The sequence below is a fragment of the Furipterus horrens genome, unplaced genomic scaffold, assembly GCF_987537825.1.
Source record: "Furipterus horrens unplaced genomic scaffold, mFurHor1.1.pri manual_scaffold_11, whole genome shotgun sequence".
Lineage (NCBI taxonomy): Eukaryota > Metazoa > Chordata > Mammalia > Chiroptera > Furipteridae > Furipterus > Furipterus horrens.
Genome location: NW_028327181.1, coordinates 63,812,420 through 63,824,874, shown reverse-complemented (window position 1 = coordinate 63,824,874; position 12,455 = coordinate 63,812,420).

Sequence of the window (12,455 nt, the reverse complement as noted above, 5' to 3'; positions counted from 1 at the left end):
AGAACTCTTTGAGGGTGAGAAACCAAAGTGACTTATTTACCTCTTTGTTAATTTAATTTAACTTTTTAAAATAGTTTATTTTTTATTGTATTTTTTCCATTACCATCTATCCCCCTTCTACCCTCGTCTGCCTCCGCTGTGCCCCTGCCCTGCAGTCACCAACCACACTGTCGTCTGTGTCCATGAGTTCTTTCTCTTTTTTCCTCAATCCCACCCCCAACACCCCCATCCCCCACCCCCAATAGCTGCCAGCCTGCTCTCTCTCTCTGAGTCTGCCTCTATTTTGCCTGTTGGGTCAGTTTGTTCATTACGTTCCACATGAGTGAAATCATACGGTGTCCTCGTCATTGATTTCAGACGCCCTCTGAGGGTGTACAATGCCTTAGCTTGGTTTTCCCACATCTGCCTGATTCTGGAGTCACCCAGGGTGCTTGCTATGCACCAGGTCCTTGGGTCCCTCTCCTAGAGAGTCACAGGCAATTGGCCTGGTAAAGGTTTCAGAATCTCTATGTTTTATAAGTGCCCTAGGAAATCCTTATGATCAGGCAAGTTGGGGAGACTGCTACTAGCAGGAAAGGAAGAACAAAGTAGGTGCTTCTTTTAAAAATATCTCCTTTGAATCCACACCGATCTGTAGAATCTTCAGGGCAGAATCTGGTATGTTTAACAAGCCCCCCAGATGAGTCCCACTCTCACCCAAGTTGGGGGACACGCTGCTTTATCACAGTGGGTCCCAACCCTGGCAGCTCATTAGAATCACTTGGGGCTTAAAAATAATCTGCTGCTGGGCTGCATTACCTGTTTTCCTTAAAAAGCTCCCCAGATAATCCTGGTAGGGCCTTGGGGCTGAGAACCTCTGACGATGGCCCTTCTGACATCTAGCGGGAGTGTTAGGCCAGGTGGGATTTTCAGCACCCTCAAGTCACAGCCTGTACGTCAGTGCTTCTAGCTGTGCATTAGAGTCATCTGGGGAGGAAGAGCCTTTCAGTTCCCAGCACCCAGGCCACCACCGAGACCAATTAAGTCAGAACCCGCATGGGGCAGGGCAGTGGAGAGGCTGGGCTAGTTATTTTCAGAAGTCTTCCTAGGTGTTTCTAAGAGGTGTCCGAGGAGAGGGCCCTGCAACATGGCTGTGCGCCGGCAGGTAAGCTGAGCATCGCTGAAGCACTCGTGAACCTCCAGTGCCGCGCGAAAGAGCAGTCTTTTTCAGAGCCTCCGCTCTGGGAGTCAGGACTGAGGACACTGGCCAGATGCGGCACACCCGTGCGTCTGCTTTCAAAGCCTCCTGTCGGAAGCTCCCTCCAGACCATCCTTTCATTCATCGCTCCGGATTTTTTATAACCAATCGATCAGACCAGCTGTAAAAGCGCCAAAGAGAAAACTCTGTTTAATTGTTGTGCATCTCTTTGGTTTTTAAACATAATTCCTGGGGAGCAACAATTACCCTGGGACGCTCTGTGAGTCCTCTGAGTGCAGCGTCCTTCCAGTTGGTTTCGAGGGACCGTTGTGTTCCAGCACCACCGCCCACTGCGTGCTAATGTCCGGCATCTGCCTGGGATGGGGGGCCTCAGGCAGGGTGTCCAGTTCAGGAAGCTGCTCATTCACGCATTTGTGTACTCAGGGACGCTCTGTCGACACTCCCGTGTGCGGGGTGGAGATGAAGTGTGATGAGGGCCACTTTGGAATATGTACACAACACGCCAGAACTGAGAAGTGAGCAGTTAGCTCTGGTGTGTGTGGGTGTGTGAGTGACGACTTGGGAAGCCTTCTCCAAGGAGGTGACATTTGCAGCGGGTTTTGAAGAGTAAACAGGAGCCATGCTGAAAAGGGAGCGACGCGGGCAGTCAGCAACCTTGCCAGGTGATTAGGATCACCCGGGGAGCCAGGCGACACTCTGACCCTCAGATAAGAACCTCTCGGGGTGAGATCTGGACATCAGTTGTTTGTTAAAACTCCGGAGGTGATTCCAAACGGCAGCTGAGGTTAGAAACCATGAATTAGGAGCGTGGAAGTGGAAGTCAACTGAAAATGAAACAACAACAACAAGGTAGCCTTGAAGGTAACCTTCCACACCCTGTCAGCTGGCAAACTTCTCCCTGGTCCTTCTCAAGAGGACCAGAGGAGAGGAAGGATGGGGACTTCGGAGGCAGGCAGATGATGTGCTGACGGCTGTAAGATACCTGTGTGACCGTCGTTCATTTATGAAGGCAGTTAGTAATTCAGCAAGTGTTATACTGAGTGCCGGCTCTGTGCCAGGAGGTGGGAAGCCAGCAGTGAATAAGGTCAAGGCCTGGCTCTCAGGCAGCTCATTGTCTAGCAGAGGAGACAGACACATTTCTAACGCGGGGTTAGGAGTAGGGACATGGAGCTAGGGGAGCCTCCAGAGGGGTACCTAGTGCAGTTTTGTGGGGTTAGCAAGAGTCTCCCAGAGGAAGTGACCTTAAGGAGGTATCTGAATGGACTGGCCAGGAAAAGGGGAGAAGGGAAGAGATGAAAACATAGGTAGAGGAAACAGCATGAACACAAGGCCAGAGAGGCAAGAGTGAGCATGATAGTCAGAGTGTTCTGGTTGCTGTCTGAAGTGGGATCTGGGAGAGGAAGAAGAGAGAGGCTGAAAAAACAGTCAGGGGCCAGGTCATAAGAGGTCTTATTAGCAGAGATATGGAGTCTGTACTTTATCATGATGGCAGTGAGGAGCTACAGAAGTGTTTGCCTGGCAGACATGTGTTTCCTTGTGCAGTGTGATTAGATTGCAGGAGTGTTACAGGAATCTTCATGACAGCTGAGATGGTCTGAGCTCAGGATGGCAGTGAGGATGGAGAGAAGCAGGTGAAGTCAAGAGATAGTTAAGATCTCTGGGGTTCTCTCTTTGGATAACCCTCTCCTCTCTGATACCCTGTCTTGTGAAATCTAGCTGCCTGGATTTCTTCAACTCAGGGAGTGTGCCTGGCTCAGTTTGAGGGCCCCTCCCTGAACACGGCTACCTAGGGATCATTGTCCTTTGTTAATGACACCCATTGTCTTGAAAACGTGTTTTCTGGTTGCTTTAGGGAGGAGGTAAATCTGGTCTTTTTTTTTTTTAAGATTTTATTTATTTATTTTTAGAGAGAGGGGAAGGGAGAGAGAGAGGGAGAAAACAGCAATGTGTGGTTCCCTCTTGCGTGCCCCCAACTGGAGACCTGGCCCGCAACCCAGGCAGGTGCTCTGACTGGGAATCGAACCGGTGACAGTTTTGTTTGTAGGCTGGCACTCAATCCACTGAGCCACACCAGCCAAGGAAAATCTGTTTTTTTTTTAAAGGCATTTTGACTAAAAGCAGAAGTCCTTCTGTTTCATTTTTTTATCCAAGAATTATTTAAGAGTTTTAAATTTTCTTTTTGATTAGGTCATTTTATTTGCTGTTGTTAATTTTTGTTTAATTATTACTACATTATTATTTTTGTTTCTAGAGAATGTTTTTTATGCTATTTCTACTTTTTGATATTTAAAAAGCTAAAATGTGAAGGCTAACATGTGGTCAATTTTTGTGATTCAAATTTAAAAACAACATACTGTTTTTTAGAGTATGGGGTTTGAGATACAAATGTACTTCATTAGTTATGTTATTTGGGTCTTCTCAGGCCTTACTTTTTATCCAGTTGATCTGTCATGGACTGAGAGAGCTCATTTCAATTTTACCACAAATATTTCTCTATTTTTTCATGTGCTTACATGTGTTTTAGATGCAAGTTTATGCTACTTTGTTATCTGATGCATAAATATCTTTTTGTGACTGCACCCTTTAACATAACAAGAAACCCTTCTTTATTTCATTCATTTCTTTGTTTTACTCCAAATCCAACTTGTTTGATATTAGGATCTTGATTCCTACTTTCTTTTTCTTTGCATAGGCCTGATATTCTTAGCTTTCTTGTCACTTTTAGTTTAACCATAGTCATTAGTTTTGATCATTGTGATTTCCTTTTGGATTTTAAAATGCCCAACCTAACCTCGTACTTGGTGGGGGGTACCCCTTCCTTCTCCTGTGCACTTCTCCCCTACATTTTCCCTCTCTGCAGTGAATACTTCACATTTCTACTCTTCAGCTGATATAGGATCATGGGGATGATGGTTGCTGTATTGGTTTCAGTACCTTTTACTGAATTCTGCGCAGAGGTATTTAGAATCATTCTTTAGAATGTGGGAGGTGTATGTATGTTATCTGTCACTTTCAGCTTTGAGTCTTTAACTGAACATCTGAGACAGCAGGAAAGTCCCATCCCACTTCCTATTATAGACGTAGAGCAAAGTGCATTGGTGCTTTCAGCCCTGTGCAAGGCAGAGGGGAATTAGGTACTGCTGGTTAGCACTGGTCCTCTAGGCAGAAAGAACCCCGGAATGTAGAAGGAAAGCAGAGTGATCCAATGTAACAGTGCCAATCATGTGCCTCCTGTGTGCCAAGCGCTGTCCTGCCTGTTGTGAGGATGCGGCCATGAAAGGCACAGTCCTTGTCCTCTGGGCAAGGAGACATGCACATGTAGAACCAACCATCATACATGCAGGTTCTGGTGTGTGCCACTGCCTAGGAGCACATGAAACACAGTAGGGACCTAGAGAAGGGAGGGATGAGTGGGTGGAGGCTGGAGTTGGGCAGAGACAGCTAACTGTCCGTGAAGAATGTGTGCCCCCTGTTGTATAGGGCAAAGCCGGGGTGGCATTTCCTTTTTGCAACTGGCAGTGGCCATGTGATTGCTTTTGCTGGTGAAATGTGAGGCACTTAGACTGGAGCTTTTAAGATGTGAGTGTGGCCTCTCCCTTTTCTCCTTTGTTGGCTGGAGGCAGAGGATTCTGAGGCAGAACCACCAGGCAGCAGGAGCCTGGGCTCCTGAAATCATCCCAAGGAAGAAAGCTACCTGCCAACCAGGAACACCTACCTCGATCTGCTACTTGAAGGAAAAATAAACTTCTATTCTGATAAGTCACTGACAGTTTGGGATTGAGAAGAGTTAGAGTTACACTGATAACTATGGAAGATTTCATGGAGGAAGTAGCATTTGAACTGGGCCTTGAGTAGCATGTGGGATTTTGACAGAGATGAGGAGAAAGAAATTCCAGATGGAAGGAAGAGAGTAAGCAAAGGTTCGGAGATGGGAAAATGCAGAGATGGGATTTTTCAGGGAACTCTATGCTGCCTGGCATTGCTGAGGTTGGCATTCTTGGTGGGAAGTTCAACTGGGATAGAGCATGGAAGGTTCTGAAGGAGAGGCAAAGGATATTGGTTCTGTTGTGAAGGCAGTGGGGAGCCATGGAAGGTCCTTGAGCAAGAGAGTGACCTGTTATTTTGCCTGTTAGAGACTTTGAGAGAAGTAAGAGCTGGTCTTGGTATACCTCAAAGGCCCAGTTTTTTGGCTGGCTCACAGACATTGAGAGGTAGTAGACACCTTAAAACAATTGACATGACATTTTTTTTTGTTTGTTTGTTATAGAAAATTTCAAGCATATACAAAATTAGACAGCCTTGTGTAGTGAATTCCCATGTAGCCAGCACCCAATTTCAATACTTATTGCCTCAGGGCCAATCTCGTTCCAACTGAACTCCTACCCACTTATTCCACATCCTGTTTTATTTTGAAGCAAATACAAGATTCATATCACTTTATCTGTAAATAGTTCAGTATGTTGCTCTAAAAATATATGACTTAAAAAAAAAGACATCATCACAATACCATTATCACATCTACATAAAATAAATATTATTTTTCATATCATCAACTCTCTAGTGGATGTTCATATTTCTAATGATCATAAGTTGAATGATTTTTAAAATAAAAGGTTTGCTTTAAAACATTGAAATGATTCCTCCTTCCATCTAGAGGTTCAGTTCAGCTTAGAGAACATCTGGGTGTTCTAGTTGGGTCTCATGTCCTTCAACTGGGAAGTTTCACTGGTGGTGGTGAAGGGGACTATTGTACTTGTCGTGCTGGTCGGTCCCACCCTGCAGGGAGGTTGGGGTCACATGTGTCTGGTAAGCTGGAGCAGACGTGTCCACTAGAGAACCCATCAGGAAGGAACCAGCAGGAACCAGTTTTGACAGCTTGATCTGGTCACAACTCCTCTGAGCAGTGGAGGGGGCAGTGATTTTGAGCCCTGTTTGACTATTGTCTCTCTTATTTGCCTCCTGGCTTTGTCCTGTTTTGAGTGAAAACTGGGAGGGCAGGTTCCCCTCAAGCAGTGGAGGCATAAGCTGACTAGAGTCGCGCCCCTGTGACGGTTACACTGAGTGCGGGGGAGTGGTGTGGTGCTTTGTGCCCGCATGTAGGCCAGAGGCTGGGGGAGCAGGGCAGGGGAGGGGAGCGGGGTCTGCAGCGTTTCTGTAATGTGCAGTGCTGTCACAGGAGTCTCTGGAGTCCGAGGAGGGGAGACACCCTCAGGCACCACCGAGACCCTGACCTCTCACATCTGAGACAGCCCCTGGGAACTGCGAGATGTTTGATGAGGACACAGAAACTTATTTGCTTAATTTGCACAAGCACTCTGAGAGAGAGCTATTATGATCCCACCTTCCCTGTGAGCAAGTGGAGGTCAAATAGAGGGAAGTCAGGATTTGAGGTTTCTTTCAAGGCAAAGCTGTGTTTCTCCCACTCTGACACTGCCTCCCACACAAAGGGAGGATGCACTGGGGGCGGAAGCTGAATCTGCAGCAGGGACCTGCTAGGGACTGTGCAGATCTTGCTCACCTTGACTGTCACAACCAACCTTGTAAAGTGCTGCTCGGGGCTGAGAATTTGTGTCTCACCCCAAAGTCATATGTTGAAGCCCTAACTCCCATGTGATGGTATTAGGAAGTGGCACTCTTGGGAGGTGATTAGGTCATGAGGGTGGAGCCTTCATGAATGGAGTTAGTGCCCTTATAAACGAGACCCCAGAAAGTTCCCTTGCCTTTTCCACCACGTGAAGACACAGTAGAGAGTTGCCTGCTATGAGCCAGCAAGGTCTCACCAGACGCCAGATCTGCCAGAGCATTGATCTTGAACTTCCCAGCCTCAAGAACTATGAAAAATAAATTTCTGTTGTTTAAAGGCACCCAGTTTATGGTATTTTTGCAGCTTGAACAGACTCAGTAATTTTTATCCTTATTCTACAGAGAGGGAAGCTGAGGCTAAGTTTTACTGATTCCAGAGTCCGTGATCTCAGTCAGTATAGATCATTAGATATTTCCTGGGAAAACTTGGCTTTAATTCATGGTCTGGGAAAAATAATTGTCTTTGGATTTTCATTTCAGGGTTCAGAGAATCATCTTGGTTCTTTCTCATTTGGGGTTCAAAATTTAGTCTGAATCCCTGGCCCTAGGTGTCTCTAGGCATACTCCCAGATGTGGGCAGGGAGGTCGTTTTACTCTGGGCCGTGGCTCTGGGAGGGTGATGGCAGGGGACCATCGGGATGGGTAAGGCTCTGCGGTGGAAAAGCCGAGTGATGACTAATACTGAAGTGGAAGTTGGTAAGTAAAACTGAATTTTGCTTGGACCCATTTTTATCAGGTGGTTTCCCATGCCAGGTGATGTTCCAAAGATACAGGCAGACTGGGCCCCAGCCAGATCCGGGCGCTAGCAGACAGCTAAGTCTTCTCTGCTCTTTCCAGTCCCAGGTGAGGGCTGTGCCAGGAGGTGCTTCTCCACCATCCCCCTGAGGCCGAGGAAGCTTTCCCCACCCTGGTCTGACTCAGAACGTGGGGAGAAGTGCCAGAAGCAGAGCCAGGCACAGGCCCGGGCAAAATGTGTGAGGCCAAGGTTGGTAACAGTGAGAAACAGCAAGTGGTCCAATGCCCGAGGTTCAGAGGGGAGAGGGAGGAGGAAAGCATTCTAGCACCTACGCTGTGCCTCATCACTGGTAGTCCTGGTGGCATCAGTCTCTGTTTTATGGATGAAAAACATAGTTGGGGGTGGGCAGTAGGGGTTCTTCATGAGGACGCCAAGAACTCCTGTCTAGGGCAGCTTGGCCAAAAGGAGCTTGCCCTGCCACTTTCATGTGCCAGGTTGTGCTGAGAAATTGACAAAGAGTAATCCATTTGATCTTTGCAAAAAAATTTTATTGATTTGAGGGGGAGAGAGAGAGAGAGAGAGAGAGTGAGAGAGAGAAACATCAATTTGTTCCCCTTATCTGTGCATTCATTCACTAATTGATTCTTGTTTGTACCCTGAGTGGGGATCAAACCTGCAACTTTGGTGTATCGGGATGTGGTTCCAACCAGCTGAGCTTGCCAGCCAGGGCCCCATTTAATCTTCAACAATCTCCAGAGAAATAGATATTAATGCCCCCAGTTTAGGAGAAACCAAAGCTTATTTTTTAGGGGGAGAAACTGAGACTCAAAGATAAGAAACAATTTTCTTTGTGTGTATGTGTGTGTTTGAATTTCTTTTTTTTTAGAAATGATTTTCTTAAGGAATGTGTGTGAAGTGGCAGAGCCAGGATTTGAACTTCAGTTTTATAGAACTCCAAATCCTGGGCTTCAGTGCCAGACTGCATGGGTTCATATCCTGCTTCATCCACTTCCTAGTTGTGTAAACCTAGGGAAATTGCTAAATTTCTTTCATCCTCAGTAAAATGGGGGTGACAATAAGTTCTGTCTCTCTGAGCTGTTGGGAGAGCCAAAGGAGTTAAAATTAATAAAACGCTGTGTGCCCGGCACACTCAGTAAAGGTTGGCTGTTGTCATTATTCTCATTGTTATAACCACCACGTCTCTAGGACACTTATATGGCTCTGGGGTAATCTTTGTATTGATGGAAACTGACCATATTGACTGCTTGCTTGTTTTAGAAGCCTTGGGCCAATTTGACATCAACAGCCCTTGCAATATTTTAAACATGGAGAAATACCTAGAATACACTCCCCACCCCCAACACACACACACACACACAGGACCATGGGGACTCTGTTTACCCAGGCTGGCGATGACTTCTGGAGTGGTGCAAAGGGGAGATGAGGGAGCTTGCTAATGAGGTGTTGAGTCACAGAGGTCTCATGCCATCTCTGAGAGCAATAAAAGGGAACCTGGGCTCGAAAGGACCTGGTGGGTCTTGAGAGGGAACGCTGCTTGTGGTTTAAAAATTGTGTCAAATTTTCCTCTATCCATTGGCTTGTGGTGTTTGTGGTTGGTTTGATGAGGTCCTCCTTAAAGGCGTGGGAATGGATTGGGTGTTTGAGCCTTGTGACCTTTCTCCATTACCCCAATGCTTTGAAATAATCACCCATTTCATGTTATAGTGGGTCCAGATGGCAGGTCACAGCCCAGGTATTGGGGAGAGACCAAACAGCATGTCCACAGCTTGACCCTGGTGGAAGGCTGTAACCCTGACTGTAAAGTTCTGAGTCTTGCAGTGCAGGCAGGGGGTCCTTGCCTCCTCCCAACTCCTCTGAAAGGTGCCAGGTGACAGGAAATCAAGATCTGTGTAGACACTTCGAGTGCGTACCAAAGTCTCATTTTCCTCTTCCCTGGGCACCCAGAGGGCTGTATTTCCATTGGATGGGACTGTGTGGTTCTGGCCAATGGGCTGGGAGAGGAAAGGACCTGTGTCTCTTCTGGGCTGAAGTACACAGGAGCAGGTCACCACCCCCCAGCTGCCTCTTCCCAGCTGCAGCCACCGAGTTGTACGCATGTTACCTGCAGTGCAGCTCTGGGACAGAGCGGCCTCCTTCAGGGTCGTGCCTGAGCACCTCCGTGGGACAGAGCACTGCCACTCACCCAGCCCTCAAGGGACAGGAACACGAGTGAGAAAGAAACTTGGGTTGCATACAGCCACTGAGGTTTTGGGTTGTTCCCACTTCGTGACCCAGCCAACCTAACACTAGGGCCCCTCCCCGGAGCACAACCTAAGGTGTGTCCAGATGTGCCTGGGGCCCAGCCTTTCTCTCCAAGGGCTGACAAGAGCCGGGAGACGGTGCATATTTTGCTAGACCCATGCCTCTGGGTTTCTGCTTTGTGCCTCTGCCATGTTTCAGACCTGGTGTTTGCTGAGCCCTTTGCTCAGCAGGGAAACAATAATATTATCTTTCTTTGTTTTTCCCTTTAGAAATGAATTTTTTCATTTTTATCAAGGTAAAATGAATACCTGGTTAAGAAATTAAAATAGTGCAGTATTATACCCTACCTCTGATTTCAGCTCCCTGGAATTAAACTCTTTAAATTCTGTAAGACTTCCTTTCAGCGTTTTCTACCATATTTCTAAATAATTTATTTATAATGTTATTTCCAGCCCCCCCATCCCTGTTTTATTGATATATAATTGACATACATCGCTGTAAGTTAAAGGTATATAGCATAGTGGTTCAACTTACATATATTGTGAAGTCTATGTATATGAACATATATAAGAATATATGAAATACATTTCATGATTAAAATTTTTTCTACATTATCTACTGACCTCCTACCAAAAAAAAAAAAAAAAAATGTTTATTTTCTTTTTACCCAGCACTGGCAACCCTGCATTCACTTCTGCTTTCTTCATACTCCTGATACAGTTACATTGTGATTTTTGGTTATGCCAATATCCAGTGTTTGCCTTATTATGACTATGTAAGTATTGCCCTAGGCTGAATCACATGAGGTACAATGATTATATTTGACTTCTTATACAATATGGTAGAAAAATGCTATGTGTTCATCCCCTGTTGTCTTTTCCCAGGAACATGAGAGATTACATTTCCCAGCAGCCTTTGCAGTGCAGCTGGGACCATGTGGGGACGTTCTGGAAGTGACACGGCTCTTTCAGCCCAAGGCAGCCCGAGGCCTTCTCCACGCTCTGACTCTCCCCTCCACGCAGGCACAGCGAGGGGCTCTGGGATGGGAAAGTTGGAAGAGGGAAGCAGCCTGGGCTCCCGAGTCACCGCTTGGAGGAGAGCCAAGCCTGGGAGGTGGATGAGCTATAAATCACTCCGTGCTAAGCCACTGAGATTTCAAGATGTGTCTGTTGTGGCAGCTACCATCAACATCAAATACTTTCAGCATTGTTTTATTGTTCTCCAGTTTGCTTAATATTCTTTTCATCATCCTAATTCACCCCCAAACTTTCCCACAGAAAGAGGAACCTCCTCAGTAAGGTCACACACCCAGCCTTTTCAACTGTGCTTCACACCCTTCACCCCCAACTACTCCTAGTGATGGGCCATCAGGCTTTCCTCTGCCTGATGGGGAGTCAGGAGGCTGGCTGGAAAAGGAAACAGGTTATATTTAAGGAGAGAGAGTCTAACTCACTGGGTAAGAGCTCAAGCTCTTCAAAGTTAGTAGCCGGTTGACTTTGGGCAATCTTCCCAACCTTCCTGAGACTTTCTTTTCTGAAAAATGGGGATCATAATAATCTCAACTTCATAGGACTGAGGATTAAATAAGGTACTTGTAGAGTACTTTCCACACAATTTCTGGCATAGAGGATGTGTTGATAAATCCTAGTTATTATTATTAAGACGAAAAGGATCTGGAGAATGACTATGCTTTCCAAGCACTAGGGAATTTAACCAGGAAATGGGTTTTGCTTTGCTTCTGACTATAGGCAGCTGCTCCCCAACTCCAGCGACCAGCTGAGGAGGGACCAACATGGATAGCTCTGTCCCAGGGTGGCAGCAGTGGCCTCCCCAGGGTCTGGACAACGTGCCAGGAATCTTTCTTTATCTACTCAACCTGGGCTGGGCTGGGCTGGGACTCCCTGAAGGCCCTTGAGTACCCCCACTTCCCTGTTCCCTTCCTCCACCCTTGGGTTAGGAGATGGTGCTCCTTAATCTCCTTCCTTTCCTTAGGGAGGAGATGGGTGCCAATTAATTCAATACAAATGTTTATTGAGTACCTCCTACATGCCAGGCACTGAGCTAGGCAATGGATTACAAGAGTTAACAAATAGAAAGACTTTGCCATTAAAGAGTTTATATATAATTCAGTGGAAGATGCTGAGAGTGAACTAATGACTGTATACTTGTGTACTGCAGGTAGGATGGAAAGGAAAACCATCCTAGGAGGGTGTATCCAGAGTGACCAACTTCATACAGGGTGACCAGGGAGGTGACTGATACCAGGAGGTGACAGATACCTACCATGGCTGGGCAGCTGCGAAAAGCATGTGAAAAGGCACTGAGAAAGGAAAGCCCTTGGCTGGTTGAAGCTTCTGGCAGAGGCCCGAGGGGCAGTGAACTGTCGTGGTCAGCAGGGAAGCTCATGCAGGACGTAGCAGACCCCAAGAAGGAGTTTGGATTTCATTTAGAGTGGAAACAAAAGAGCCCCTGACTGGTGTAGAGCAGAAGACTTATGTGATCAGATTTGTGTTGTAAAAAGGCCACTTTGATTACCAACCACGTCCTCTGTGCCTCAGTTATCATGGGAAACTGGGGCTGCAGGAGCAGAGAGGGGAAGGGAAGGACCACGAGGAAGATGAGACCTTAGCAACCTGACTGCAGCTGATTTCAGTTGCTCCATCTTTTGGTCCCATC